This window comes from Meles meles, chromosome 15 (assembly GCF_922984935.1).
Source record: "Meles meles chromosome 15, mMelMel3.1 paternal haplotype, whole genome shotgun sequence".
NCBI classification, from domain to species: domain Eukaryota; kingdom Metazoa; phylum Chordata; class Mammalia; order Carnivora; family Mustelidae; genus Meles; species Meles meles.
In genome coordinates, this window is record NC_060080.1 from 73,619,015 (window position 1) to 73,632,770 (window position 13,756).

Genomic DNA, 13,756 nt, shown 5'->3' on the forward strand with positions numbered 1-13,756 from the left:
ACGGGTGACTGGCCCACGACACGTGACTCAAGGAGCCCAAATTGGTCTCTTACCAAAGCGATGCAGGACCACCCCAAGACGCCATTTTTATAACACCGCAAACCTCTGTCATCGCCTCATAGTCCACCTCAGCCCCAGAAAGCAGATTTCTTTTGCCCTTCCCATTGGTTCCCACCCCACAAGTGGCTTCTCTTCTCCTCCAAGGCCAGAGAACACACGTACCTCTTCCACAAAGCCTTTCTGCACAGCACTTGTAGCCCAGAACCATAAACTGTTCTACATGGATCATGAAGTCTGAACCCACCGATGCTGCAAAACCCAGCCGTTACTTCCTCAAGTGCCATCTTGGATTGTTGTTCCTACTCACAAGCGTCGTGTCCCCAGTTAGCCTGGAAGTGTGAGTCAGGAGCTAACCTAGCCAGGGCTGGATCTCGGGGGCACTAAGGAATATTTATCCATCTCTGATAACGACCCACACCCCAAAAAGCAAAAAATAGAGGACTACCTCTTGTGCTCACACCTTGAAGAGAATATCCATCCATCTCCACTAGCTGGACTGTCTACAAAAGAGCCAGAAGAGAGAACGTGTGTACATGCACGCACGCTCGTGTGCCTATGTGTAGCTGTGACTGTTTTGAGGGTAGAAACCTATTAATAACTACCGCTTATTAGATACCCGTTGGGCACCGGTGACTTGATATTCTCATTGAATCCTCACAACAGTCCGGTGAGGAAAATGTTATTTTGGATTCTCTGATTAATAAATGCATTACAGGTTAGTTGTGGGAATGACATGAGACGTTCTGATTCGTTTTCTCTTTGTAGATGGTGAATGATTTTTACAGCTAGGCCGTATTTTTTTACACTTCACCAGTTTTTTAAAAAAAATTTATTTAATTAATCTCTATACCCAGTGTAGGGCTGGCACTCACAACCCCAAGATCAAGGGTCATGTGCTCCTCCAACTGAGCCAGCGAGGCACTCCTATACTTTATCCCTTTTATGAGATTCTACTGTCTGTAATTCAGACTAAGTTACGTGTGATGACCAAGCTTAATAAGAAAAATACTGACGCATTTCTACATTTAAACACTTGAAATGAATGGTAATATTATTCAAAAATAACTTGAGGCCACATGATTTTACCAAAATGCTATGATTTTATAAAATCATTTGGTCACTCGTATAATTGTTAGATCATGAAAAATAAAATTGAGCAAAAAGCAAAACAATAAAAATAATAATGTCTGTTATAGACGAGTATTCAGCATGCTTCAGTAACTTGCCCTCAACTTTCCCCCAAGAATAGAAGTTATTAAATGCCTCAGTTGCTGCACTGATATTCAGGGAAGTAAAGAGACTCAGCCAGGGTCACACAAGCACAGTCTCTTGACTCCCTTTGCCTACCACTGTGGGACAGAAGAAGTCATGCAAGCAATACAGCCATCTCTGTCCTCAGGGTGGGAGTGAGCTTGGGCCTGCTCAGTGAGCTTGCTGCTCAGGTTGGAAATCCCCAGGAAACACAGTCATCACACACCAGCACGGAGCCAAGAGCAAAATGAGGATGAATCTTTCAAAAGGAAATGCTACTCCAGAGTTCACACTGAGGGTATGGCTGACTGAACCTCGTTTCCTTTCCAGACCTGAGCATATTTCGTAACAAAGGGTTTTCTAAGAATGAAGATCCCAAAAAGTAGCTAGAAAAGAAGCCTGACAGTCACGGGATGGTCATCAGGTGAATAGCTCACTTACCACATCCTCAGAAACAATGACACTTCCACCAGTGTTTGGTTTCTGTTGTCCTGGAAACAGCCCCCTTAAGCCTGTGCCCATTAGGGCATGTCTGAGAGAAGACCCGGCCAAGGGCTGGGCCAGGAGGTTAGACCAATATATCTCCCAGCCTGAAGTAAAAGTAGGTTGAGATTTATCTGGGGAGAAGGTAAAGATTTAATCCCCCACAGATACACAAGGATTGTTCATATTTGTCTGTTGCACACCCCTCCGTCTGCTGTGGGCAGCTGTGGGCAGGTGTGGGGAGGGAGGTGGGGAGGGGTGGGGGAGGTGCCCGGGTGTCAAGGAAGCAGGCATAGCCCCCTGCACAGTTGGCACAGTTCTACCCACAGAGGAGACATTCAAGCCACATCTGGGGATCAGATGGAATGGAGTGACAGGATTTTAAGGGGGATTTTCATTTCCTCAGCTGTTTTACAGCTGAGGAAACAGACACAGAGAGGTTAAGCCACTTGCCCAAGGTCACAAAGCAGCCTAATCACAGCCTAATCACCAGTCCTAGAGCTCCTGACTGTCATCCGCTCTAGCAATCTTCCCAGGAAGACCCCATTCACCCACCAGTTTGCACAGGGCTCTCTCTCCCCCGGCTTTGTCCCGGCCAAGCTCCATAGGAGACACTGCTGCTTTGTGTCGCCCTCCTTGGCACAAGACGAAATCAGGTGGTCCCCATTCTTCCTGTTCCACTCTGCCAAATCTAACTGCACACACTTCCTGTGCACAAAGCCAGCTCGCCAATTATCTGCTCCAATTAAGGAGTGTGAGATGTGGTTAATTCAGCCGCTCCGGAGGGGTGACTGAGGCGAGCAATGGGCTGGCCATGCTGGCTACAGGTCCCCTCAGTGGTCCTGGCCGTGCTGTTTCCCCTGGCACACTTCCCCTACCCCCAGATGGCCGCTTCGTTTCTTTACCTCCCCTCTCTCTCCTTTCTCAGTCCCTAGAGTTCCAGAACTGTGTCTTACTCTCCCTCCCCCTCTGTCAACACAGAGTTCTGCCCTAATTCTGTGTCCTCTGAAAAACTAATGTGTACAGAGTTGCCGGTGGTGGATCATGGATTAGCACTCTGCTCTCCCGGAGATGATTAGCTCTCAAACAGCATTGCTCATGAGGTGTCTTCTGCTCTTATGCCTAAAGCCAGGCTTGCCACAGATAAATGTAAAAAAAAACAAACAAACACACACACACACACACACACACACACAAAAACACCTTTTTTGCTTGATGGGCAGACCCCAAAAACTCACTCTGCTGCCAGTTCTTTCTGCCTCTTCTCACTAAAGCAAAGAAGGCAGATGGAGGCTGAGTGTATATGAGTCCCATTGGTTAGGACGACAGGCACTGTCAAGATCAATGCCCTCCTCCCTCTTAATGCGGCACACTTTATGATCCTGATGTGGAATATATACATAATATAGTCTACCTGTACATACTTTCTCAAAAATAAAATCAGCATAATGCCTTGATGGGAAAGATTCGTAGAAGAAATAAAAGGGTGGTCATTTGTAATAAAGTAATACGTATTTCAACATGGAACTGCTTGGGCCCAACAATAACAGAAGGTAAAACAAAGGAGCTGGTGCTGTAATTATTCATAAACTTTAATCAGTATAGTGTGTTGCACTGCCTACAGCTAGTGTGGCCAATGGTGACATAATTTTTCAAATAGTGAGCAAATCTTTGTCGAGTTCCAAAAAAGAGTACAAAAGAAATTTTTTTTTTTGGAGATTTTTGCCTACCCTTTTGAGAAAGAGAGAGAACACGAACCAGGGAGAAGCAGACTCCCTGCTGAGCAGGGAGCCTGACGTGGGGCTCAGTCCCAGGAACCCGAGATCATGACATGAACTGAAGGCAGACGCTTAACCAACTGAGCAACCCAGGAGCCCCCCCAGTTTTTGTTTTACATGGCAGTCACAATCCTGGAAAATTAGGTGTGTCTGAAGACATGTAAAAAATACATTCAATTTATTTGTAAAATATAATTATGTTGAAGGCACAGGTCATTATAAACATTTCACTGTTGTTTTAAATCTACATGAATATCCGGGACAAGGCATCTCAGACTCCTGTCAACTAAATACAAGCAGTGCCATATATTGTGGCGACAAAAAATATACCTCCCCTCGCCAAAATTTGCAAAATGCTCCTGGGGGTACTACTGAGCCCTTCATCCCATTGATCGTCATTCCTTTAGCAATGACCTTCAGCCTCTAGTAACAGAGTCCTTAAGTGACAGTAGTTAAACAAATAGGGGTTTGTTTCTATCTCAAGTAAACTAAAGCTGAAAGCAGGCAGTGTTGGGCTACTTTGTTCAAGTCTCCTATTCTTTCTGCTTTACATCCCTAGTATTGATTTTCAACCTCAAGTTCATGGCTGCAAAGTGGCTGCTGGAGCTCTGGCTATTGTGTCTATGATCTGGGTATGAAGAAGAAAGAAGAGAGGAAGACAGGAAGATGGATAAATCTCCTTTAGGAATGTTTCTGGAAGTCCCATCCAACAACTCTTTTTATCCATCCTCAAAGCAGGCCTGGAAATATAATTTTTTAGTTAGATGTTTTGCTGTCTCTAATAATAATATTGGTTCTATAGTAAAGAAGCAGGAGTGAACAGACATTGGGTAGACAGTCAACAACTCCTGCCGTACTGTTTCTCTCACCCACCGACAATATCCAGGGAACCTGCCAAAACCCCAAAGGCAGATTCACATACAGATCCTAAGAGAGGCTTCCAACGTTTTGAGTTCTTTGGCTCAAGGTCTCAAGCTTCTGATGGCTTCCATTCTTGTCTGCCATTTTACCCAAGGGAGCACAGTGAAGCCTCATTACAATGATCAGTTTGGTGGGTTTTTTTTTTAATATTATTTATTTGACAGAGATCACAAGAAGGCAGATAGAGAGAGGAGGAAGCTGGCTCTCCCTGGAGCAGAGAGCCCGATGCGGGGCTCGATCCCAGTACCCTGGGACCATGACCTGAGATGAAGGCAGAGGCTTTAACCCATGGAGCTACCCAGGTCCTCCACAATGATCAGTTCTGACTGATGCTTGTACTGAACAAATGTGGGGAGAGCAGACCAATCTGACAAGGGGCTCAAGACCCCAAATCTGCCAGAGCTTCTAGTGTGAGAGCTCAAAATGACAGTGGTTTAGTTTCTCACATTTGATATTCGTCATTCGAATGTGTGTATGTGTGTTTGCTTTTCAGAGTTTGTGCCAACCCCTCTGGAATTTTCCTAGAAGAGTTTTGTTCCATCTTACAAACATGTATTGCATCTACAGCCTTTCTCCTGCTGCATGCCAGGGATGCAAGTTGAAGCCAACAACTGCTCTTCCCTGGAGAGCTGACCGCCTGGACATGGGGAGCGGTGGGAGGAAAGCAAGGGATGGCAGCCACAGGCCACTGCACTCCAAAGTGGTTAGTGCACTGCCATACTTAGGTGCACAATAAATAGTGACATTTTGACCTGTCATCTTCTTTGTGATGCTTGGAGATGAAGCCGTGCTCTTCCAAGCTGACTGGGCTCAGGAGTTACTCAGCACTCTTCTATTACCAAATGCTCTATTTTTCCTTCCATTTCACTCAGTCAACTATACCCTAGAATAAGTTCTTGAAATATGTTTTTATTTTCAACCTTGCAGAAAACCTCCTTGTGTTGAAGCCATGCCAAAACTCTTGGAACTGGGAAATATCCAGAGATATGCAAAGATTAAAAAAAATAATCATCTCTGTACTTGGAAATTCCTAGTTCTTCCTTAGCCTCAAAATCCCTCCAGAGGGCAATTTGGCAGGAATTTTCAGTTTTGATGAAACGCTTATATCCTTTGACCCTGCAATTCTTCTTCTAAGAATTTATACCAAGAAAATTATTAAGGACACACACAAAGGTACAAAACAAGGGTATTTTTAGAGGCTGACTTATAACCATGAAAGCACTTAGATGTGGCTGTTTGCAATGTTTTCCAACCAATAATAAAAGATCAGTGACTACAGTACATTCCACACAACAATTCCACACTTGAAATTATTCATTTAACAATTATGTATCAATTACTTACTATATGCCTGGCCCTGTTGTAAATAGAAGGATATATTACTGCATAAACAGACAGCGTGGCTCTCACATTCTGACTGTGCACTTTAATTGTATTTATTGACATGAAAATACATTTAGAATACATCATTAAATGAAAAAAAGCTGGTTACAAAATCATTAATAATGATGATGATAATAGTAGATAACACACTAAGGCATTTACTATGTGCCAAACATCATGTTAGGAGCTTTACATACATTAGTCATTTTATTGATATAAGAACCTAATATGATCCAGTGCTTATTTTAAAATAATTTTTATATTCATCACCATTTTGTTGACCAACACAGGCACAAGTGCAATAAGAAAGCAGCCGTTTTCTTCTCCCACATTTCCGTGAAACCTGCTCTGCGGATTTGTCCTTCTGGGTACCGTGGATGAAATCTCAGGCAGTTCTCAGCATTTCCGGTCTCTTGCACTTCAGGTAGGCAATCTTACTTTGAGAATTAAAACATCCAGTCCAATCTGAACTTCTCTCTACTCAAAGAGAGTCTTCTTCGGGCTGAACTGCTATGAGCTCAGAATCGTGGAAGTGTTTCTTCTCAGAGCTGCTCCTCTTCCCTTTGCCTTTGACCCCTTCACAGTCGGGGGTGGGGGTGGGGAGCTGGAGCCTGGGGTGAGACTGGGGGAAGGGCAGCCTTCAATAGCAGGCAGAGTCCTGGACAATCATTGGCTCCTGTGGTTGGCCACACAGACCTTTGCAGCCTCTTTATCTGACAGGTGCTTTTGCAGGCTGCTCCCAAGATTTTCTGTGGACGATGTTGTCCCTCTCATAGCTGGAAGCTTCCCGTTCTTTTCTCAGCCCATGTGGTCTCCAGCATTCTTCCTTATGCTGACTTTCTCCTTTGGGTCCTTTGTCCTCCACTCAGGAGTCCTGTGGTGTGGTACCCCTTTCCAGCAACCCAGGCCAGCTCCCTCCTCAGAGTCCCACGGCCTCCGGTAAAGGTTACACGTCTTTGCCCTGCACTGAGGAGGGCAGTCCTTCTTTCTCCTTGTTGTTGGGCAGACTGAGGCACAGCTACAGTCTCTCACCTGTGGGCATCTCTCGGCAAAAGGCAGGCACCAGTCCCCAAACTCTAGGAGGCACACATTCTCACTGCTCTCTGACCCTCAAGGGTCCCTCACTTGCCGTGGGGTGAGGGACCGCCCTCCTCTCCCACGGGGTGGGGGGGGGGCAGGGCATGGGATCCACCCATCCACAGCGCTCTTGGCAGAATTTTCCCTCACTGCTCTTCAGACCTCGCTGTGAGAGACTAGAAGGGGGATTGCTCCAAGCTGGCAGAGCCCACTTCATAATCTCTCAGTTTACCCCGTGTTGGCTGAATAGAAGTCATAACACCTTAATTAGGATATTTGGGACACGGGGTCCTTGGCTACTTATTGTAGTGTAATCGACTTTTAGGGCTTCAGACACAAGTGTGCCCCATTCTAACCTCCTGTGACACTCCTGCAGACGTGCACATCTGAAGGTTTCACAGCAAAACTGTGTCCGTTATCTTCAGGTAACAGGGTTGTTTTCCTCTTTTGTGCTCATCGGTACTTTGTACCAGCACTGAACACATTTTAAAAGAAAAACTCTTCTTAAAGGGAAAATATTCTTCCATATGTGAAACAAAACAACCTAGACACAGATACCACACCCTTCACAAAAATAAACTCAAAATGGGTCACAGGTCTAAATGTGAAACACAAAACTGTAAAACTCCTAGACGAAAACACAGGAGAGGATGTGGGTGGCCTTGGGGACCATGATGACTTTTGGATACAACCCCAAAGCCATGATTGGTGAAACCAATAACTGACAAGCTGGACTTCACTAAAATGAACACTGCCTGCTCTGCAAAAGACGACTTCAAGAGAATGAGAAGACCAGCCACAGAGAGAGAGAGAGAAAACAATGGCAAAAGACACCCCTGATAAAGGACTGTTATCCAAAATACACAGAAAACTTTTAAAACTCAGTAAGAAAACAACTGATTAAAAAATGGGCCAAAGACCTTAAGAGATACCTCATCTAAGAAGGTAGCAAAGAAGCATATGAAAAGATGCTCGACATCCTAGGTCATGGAAATGCAAATTATTATAATTTTTTAAAGAGAATAGCAATTCATTTTTAAAAAAGATTTTATTTCTTTATTTGAGAACGAGAGAGAGAGCATGAACAGGGGAGAGGAGAAGCAAGTTCCCTGCAGAGCAGGGAGCCCCACATGGGGCTCAATCCCAGGACCCAGGGATCATGACCTGAGCCTAAGGCAGCCACTTAACTGACTGAGCCACCCAGGCACCCCAGGAAATGCAAATTAAATCACCGTACTACCAGCAGTCTTGGGTGGATGCCAGTGTGGATCTAGGGGCACCACCCTCTTCCCTGGTGGAGGCGGCTGCAGCCACCCTGACCAACGTGGCCATGCAGTGGCTGCTGGCTTGTGCCAGGGCACCATTCCTGTGAGCACCGCTGTCTGATCTGGGGGCAGCCCTGCCCACCAGCACTGGCCTAACGCCACTGCTCCTGCTGCCAACTTTTGAGGATGCTTCCATTCCTTAAAAGCCCATGCTTAGATTTGTTGAAAGGGCACCGCTGTGCCAAAAGGAAGACGAGAACCTCAATACTTGAGTGCCATTGGCGACCTTCTACTAAAGCTCCTGAGTTCACAGAAGGCAGTTTTGCCATCTTGGCACTGAGTGGTGGTTACCTCCGCCGGGGACAGTTTGAAAGGCTGCACCTGACAGTCCACCGCTCTCTGGACCCCGAGAACATGTTTGCCTGATAGAGAGTACCAGTCCCTTTCAAGTTCATCACCTGCAAAGGTGTGGGGCAGACCATGGCAAGGAGGCCAAGGTGCCATTTGTCACTGCATAGCTCCCACGAAAGAAGGCTGGCAGTCTTACAATAGAGATGGGTGGGGATGGTGAACTCAGAGATAACAATGTTTCCTCATCAAGCTTGTTGGCTTGCCCAGCAAGGGCCATGAACCATGAGACTCTAGAGAAGCTGCAAAAAGATCAAGAGAAATAAAAACAGAACAATCAAACCCCTGGACCTTTGTTTGAGTGGAGAGCCATTGCCAATAAGCTGGGGATACAGAAATTCCCGAGCCCGTATGACTTCACCCAGAAGATGCAGGACAGGGGCAAGCCCTAGATGCCTACACGTGGGTAGTGAGAACGTGAGAAATACATGTAAAGAAGCTACTGAGAAAGAATCTACCTTTTTCTTCCCCTTGCCCTACCTTAAAGTCTGTGGGTAGCTCTAAAAATCTAACTAAGGGGGTGCCTGGTGGTTCAGTGGGTTAAAGCCTCTGCCTTCAGCTCAGGTCATGATCCCAGGGTCCTGGGATGGAAACCCCATTGGGTTCTGCACTCAAAAGGGAGTCTGCTTGATGATTTTCTCTCTCTCTCTCCCTGTTTCTCCCCCAGCATTCTCTCTCTCTCTCGTTCTCTCAAATAAATAAATTGTTTAAAAAAAAAAAGTGTTGGGGCGCCTGGGTGGCTCAGTGGGTTAAGCCGCTGCCTTCGGCTCAGGTCATGATCTCGGGGTCCTGGGATCGAGTCCCACATCGGGCTCTCTGCTCAACAGGGAGCCTGCTTCCCCCCCCCCCCCCCCCGCCTCTCTGCCTGCCTCTCTATCTACTTGTGATCTCTCTCTGTCAAATAAATAAATAAAATCTTAAAAAAAAAAAAAAAGTGTTACTGGAGGTCAGTGTGGAATAAAGGGATTATTAAGCAGACCACAGAGGATTTGGGGACAGTGAAGATACTCTGCATGATACTGTCATGACGGATACATATCGTTATAATTTGTCCAACCCTAGAGAATGCACAACTCCAAGAGTGATAACATAAACTATGTATTTTGGGTGATTATGACATGTTAATGTAAGCTCATCAGTTCTCACAATTGTCCCACTCTGGGGGAATGTCGATGATAGGGGAAGCATGTGTAGGGACAGAGGGCATGTGGCAAATCTCTGGCCCTTCCTCTCTATTTTGCTGTTAACCTAAAACTGCTCTAAAAAATATTCTTCCAGAAAAAAATGTTAATGTACACACATTTATTTTCTATATCTTCTCTTTTTAAAAAAAGATTGTATTTATTCATTTGCCAAAGGGAGAGAGAGAGAGAGAACATACAAGCAGGAAGAGTAGGAGGCAGAGGGAGAGGAAAAAGCAGGCTTCTGGCTGAGCAGGGAGCCCGATGTGGGGCTTGATCCCAGGACACTGGGATCATGACCTGAGCCGAAGGCAGAGGCTTAACCCACTGAGCCACCCAGGGACCCCTTTCTGTTTTCTTCTTGAGTGAGTTTCAGTAATTCATGTCTCTCTAGGGAAGTTTCCATTTTATCTGGGTTAACTAATTTATTGGCATACTGTTGTTCAAATATTTCCTTATAATTCTTTTCATTCCTGTAAAGTTGGTAACAATGTTCCTATTTTATTCCTGATTTCAATAATTTGTGTCTTTTCTCTTTTTTTCCCCTCTTGGCCAGTCAAGCTATAAGTTTGTCTATTTTCTTGATCTTTTCAAAGAAACAATGTTCCATTTGTTACATTTTTCTATTGGATTTCTACTTTATTTATTTCCACTCATATCTTTATGATTTCATCTTCTGCTTATGTTGGGCTTAGTTCCTTTTTCTTTTCTTACTTTCTTAAAGTGAAAGTTTAGGTAATTGATTTGAGATCTTCCTTCTTATCTAATATAGGCATTTAGCTATAAACTCCCCCTTTGGGAGAGCCTGGGTGGCTCAGTTTTTAAGTGTCTATCTTTGCCTCAGGTCATGATCCCAGGGTACAGGGATCAAGCCCTGCATGGGTCTCCCTGATCAGTGGGAAGCCTGCTTCTCCCTCTCCCACTCCCCCTGCTTCTGTTCCCTTTCTCACTGTGTCTCTCTCTGTCCACAAAATAAATAAAACCTTAAAAAAAAAAAAAAAAACAACCAAGAGCTTTGGGCACCTGGGTGTCTCAGTGTAAAGATTAAGCCTCTGCCTTCAGTTCAGGTTATGCAATCGAGCCTCACATCAGGCTCTGCTCAGCAGGGAGCCTGCTTCGTCCCCTCTCTCTGTCTGCTTCTCTGTCTACTTGTGATCTCTCTCTCTCTCTCTCTGGGTGTCAAATAAATAAATAAAATCTTTAAAATAAATAAATAAATAAATAAATTTCCCCTTTGGCAGTCCTACCCTGTCATGATATTTGGGTTGTCCAGGCTCCTCTTGGGTTTGGTTTGAACATTAAGTGTTGCTTCACACCAAACCAAAATAGACAATTTGTCAGTTATTTTCCACATAATACTTTCTTTTGGCAATCCAAGGGTGATAAGTTTCATTAGGTATTTTATAAGTAATCTCAACACTATACAGCTATACAAAGAACATCACATTCAGACTCATTGGGTACACCAATTCACAACAGTTAAATGCAAACAGAGGGGCACGCAGACCAGGAAATGGACCACTACATCACACTGTGATAGTGCCGTGTCCACAGGCTAAGGAAGCACATGACAGGGACATGCAGGTAGAGTTCTTGGGTCAGAGAGGAAATAAAATCTCCTCAGATCTGAATGTTACTTGGCAGTCAGCCCCTGGAAGAGGCCAGGGCTTGCAACACCCTCCCATGTGCCACAAAAAGCATCATCCAGAGAACAAAGCTCCGTTCAGCAACTGGACTTGTCTAAGAAATATACCGGCCATTTGAGGAGGAGCAAGATGGCAGAGGAGTAGATCTAAATATCATCCAGTCCCAGGAGTTCAGCTAGATAGTTATTAAATCATTCTGAACACTTACAAACTCAAAAGGAGATAGAAGAGAAGAAGAGCAGCAATTCTAGGAACAGAAACATCAACCAGTTTCAGGAAGGTGGACGTGAAAAGTAGTGAATCTGAAGCAATATATGGGAAGAGAGACCATGGGGGAGGTCTCCTTCCTATCACTTGTTCCTGGCAAGTGATAGAGCCGCAGAGCACAAAATTGGAACTTTTAGCAGTCTGCTCCACTGAGGGACGTCACTCCAGAGGCTAAGTGAGGGGGTGGAACCCTCATGGGAACTGTGTGGCCTCAGGACCCATGGGGTCCCAGAAAGACCAGGGTTGTTCAGTGTGGCAGAGCCCCCAGGTATTGGAAGAGGGAAGCCACCTGCAGAGACAGAGCAGAACAGTGGGCTCTCAGCTCAGGGTTACCTTAAACTGTGATATGAGGCACAGTCAGGACACTGCACTTTGAGCAGGGTCCCCACAAGTAGCAGATCTGGGGAGACTCACCTTCCTCCTTGGGGAGGAGTGGTGTGGGAGTATGTGGCAGGAACCTGCCAGGCTTGGAGACTCCAAACAGGGCCATGTGTCGGGGATAGAAATGCTCAGTCACAGGCTGGGTAGGCATGGAGTACGGCTGGAAGCGAGGAAGACAGGAGCGATTAACTGCTTTTCTCTGAGGGCTCTCTGAACAGTGGGGCACTGAGCACTCCATTCCTATGGAGCCGGAGATGAGGAGGCCATCATTTTCACTCCCATCCACAAAGCTCTACAGAAAGTGTTCAGGGAACAAAACTCCCAAGACCAAAACTGCACAGATTACTTAGACTTGCCCCAGGCAAAGGTGGTGCAATTCTGCCTTGGGCAAAGACAACTGAGAATCTCAGGAACAGGCCCCTCCCCCAGAAGATCAGCAAGAACACCCAGCCAAGACCAAGTTCACTAATCAATGAGAACTGCAGAACTCCAAAGCTAGGGGAAAGCAACACATAGAATTCATGGCTTTTTTCCCATAATCCTTTAGTCTTTCAAAGTTAAATTTTTTTAATTTTATTTTTTTCTTATTCCATTTTTAAAATTTTTCCTTTCCTATTTTGACATTTTTTAACTACTTCATCTTATCAATACCTTTTTAAAAAATCCTTTAAAATTTCCATTTTTATAGTCATATTTTATCCCTTCAGTGTATTTAACTTTATTTTTTTCTATACATATAGGGTTTTTTTTTCTTTAAAATTTTGGGATACGGGGGCACCTGAGTGTCTCAGTCATTGAGTGTCTGCCTTCAACTCGGGTCATGATCCCAGGGTCCTGGGATCGAGCCCCGCATCGGACTTCCTGCTCCACAAGAAGCCTGCTTCTCCTTCTCCCACTCCCCCTGCTTGTGCTCCCTCTTTCACTGTGTCTCTCTCTCTGTGAAATAAATAAATAAAATCTTAAAAAAATAAATGAATAAATAAATAATAAAACTATTTTTATAAAAATTTTGGGATACAATTTCTTCTAATAGATCAAAATATACCCTAAATCTAGCACATGGCTTTGTTCTAGTCTCCAGCCTGATCACATTCTTTCCTCCCCCCCCCTTTTTTTTTTATCAATTCCTTTTTAAGAATCTTTTTAAGTTTTATCTTTACGGTCATATTTCATCCCTTCATCGTGTTTACCCTTATTTTTGTATATATGTAAGTTTTTCTTTCTTTAAAATTTTGGGAGGTAGTTTCTTCCAACAGATGAAAATACATCCAAAATCAAGTGTGTGGTTCTGTTCTATTCACCAGTCTAATATATATAATTTTTTTCTTTCCTTTTTTTCCCTTTTTTGTCCCCTATCTTCTCCCCCTGGTTTTGGGTCTCTTTTGATTTGGAGAGTGTATATTTTTCTGGGGTCATTGCTACCCTTTTAGTATTTTGTTCTCTCATTCATCTATTTTTACCTGGATAAAATGACAAGGTAGAAAAACTCACCACAAAAAAAAAAAAAGAAAGAAAGAAAGAAAAAAAAGAACAAGAGGCAGTATCAACAGCTAGGGACCTAATCAATGTGGACACTAGTAATATGCCAGAACTAGAGTTCAGAATGATGATTATCAGAGTGTGTGGGTGGCTCAGTGGGTTAAAGCCTCTGCTTT

The 13,756-nt window shown here is 44.4% G+C and overlaps 1 pseudogene; it reads left to right on the plus strand.

Annotated features, from left to right (window-relative positions):
* Positions 1-8,169: 8,169 nt before the first annotated feature.
* Positions 8,170-9,018, plus strand: LOC123925694 (annotated as a pseudogene).
* The last annotated feature ends 4,738 nt before the right edge of the window (positions 9,019-13,756 follow it).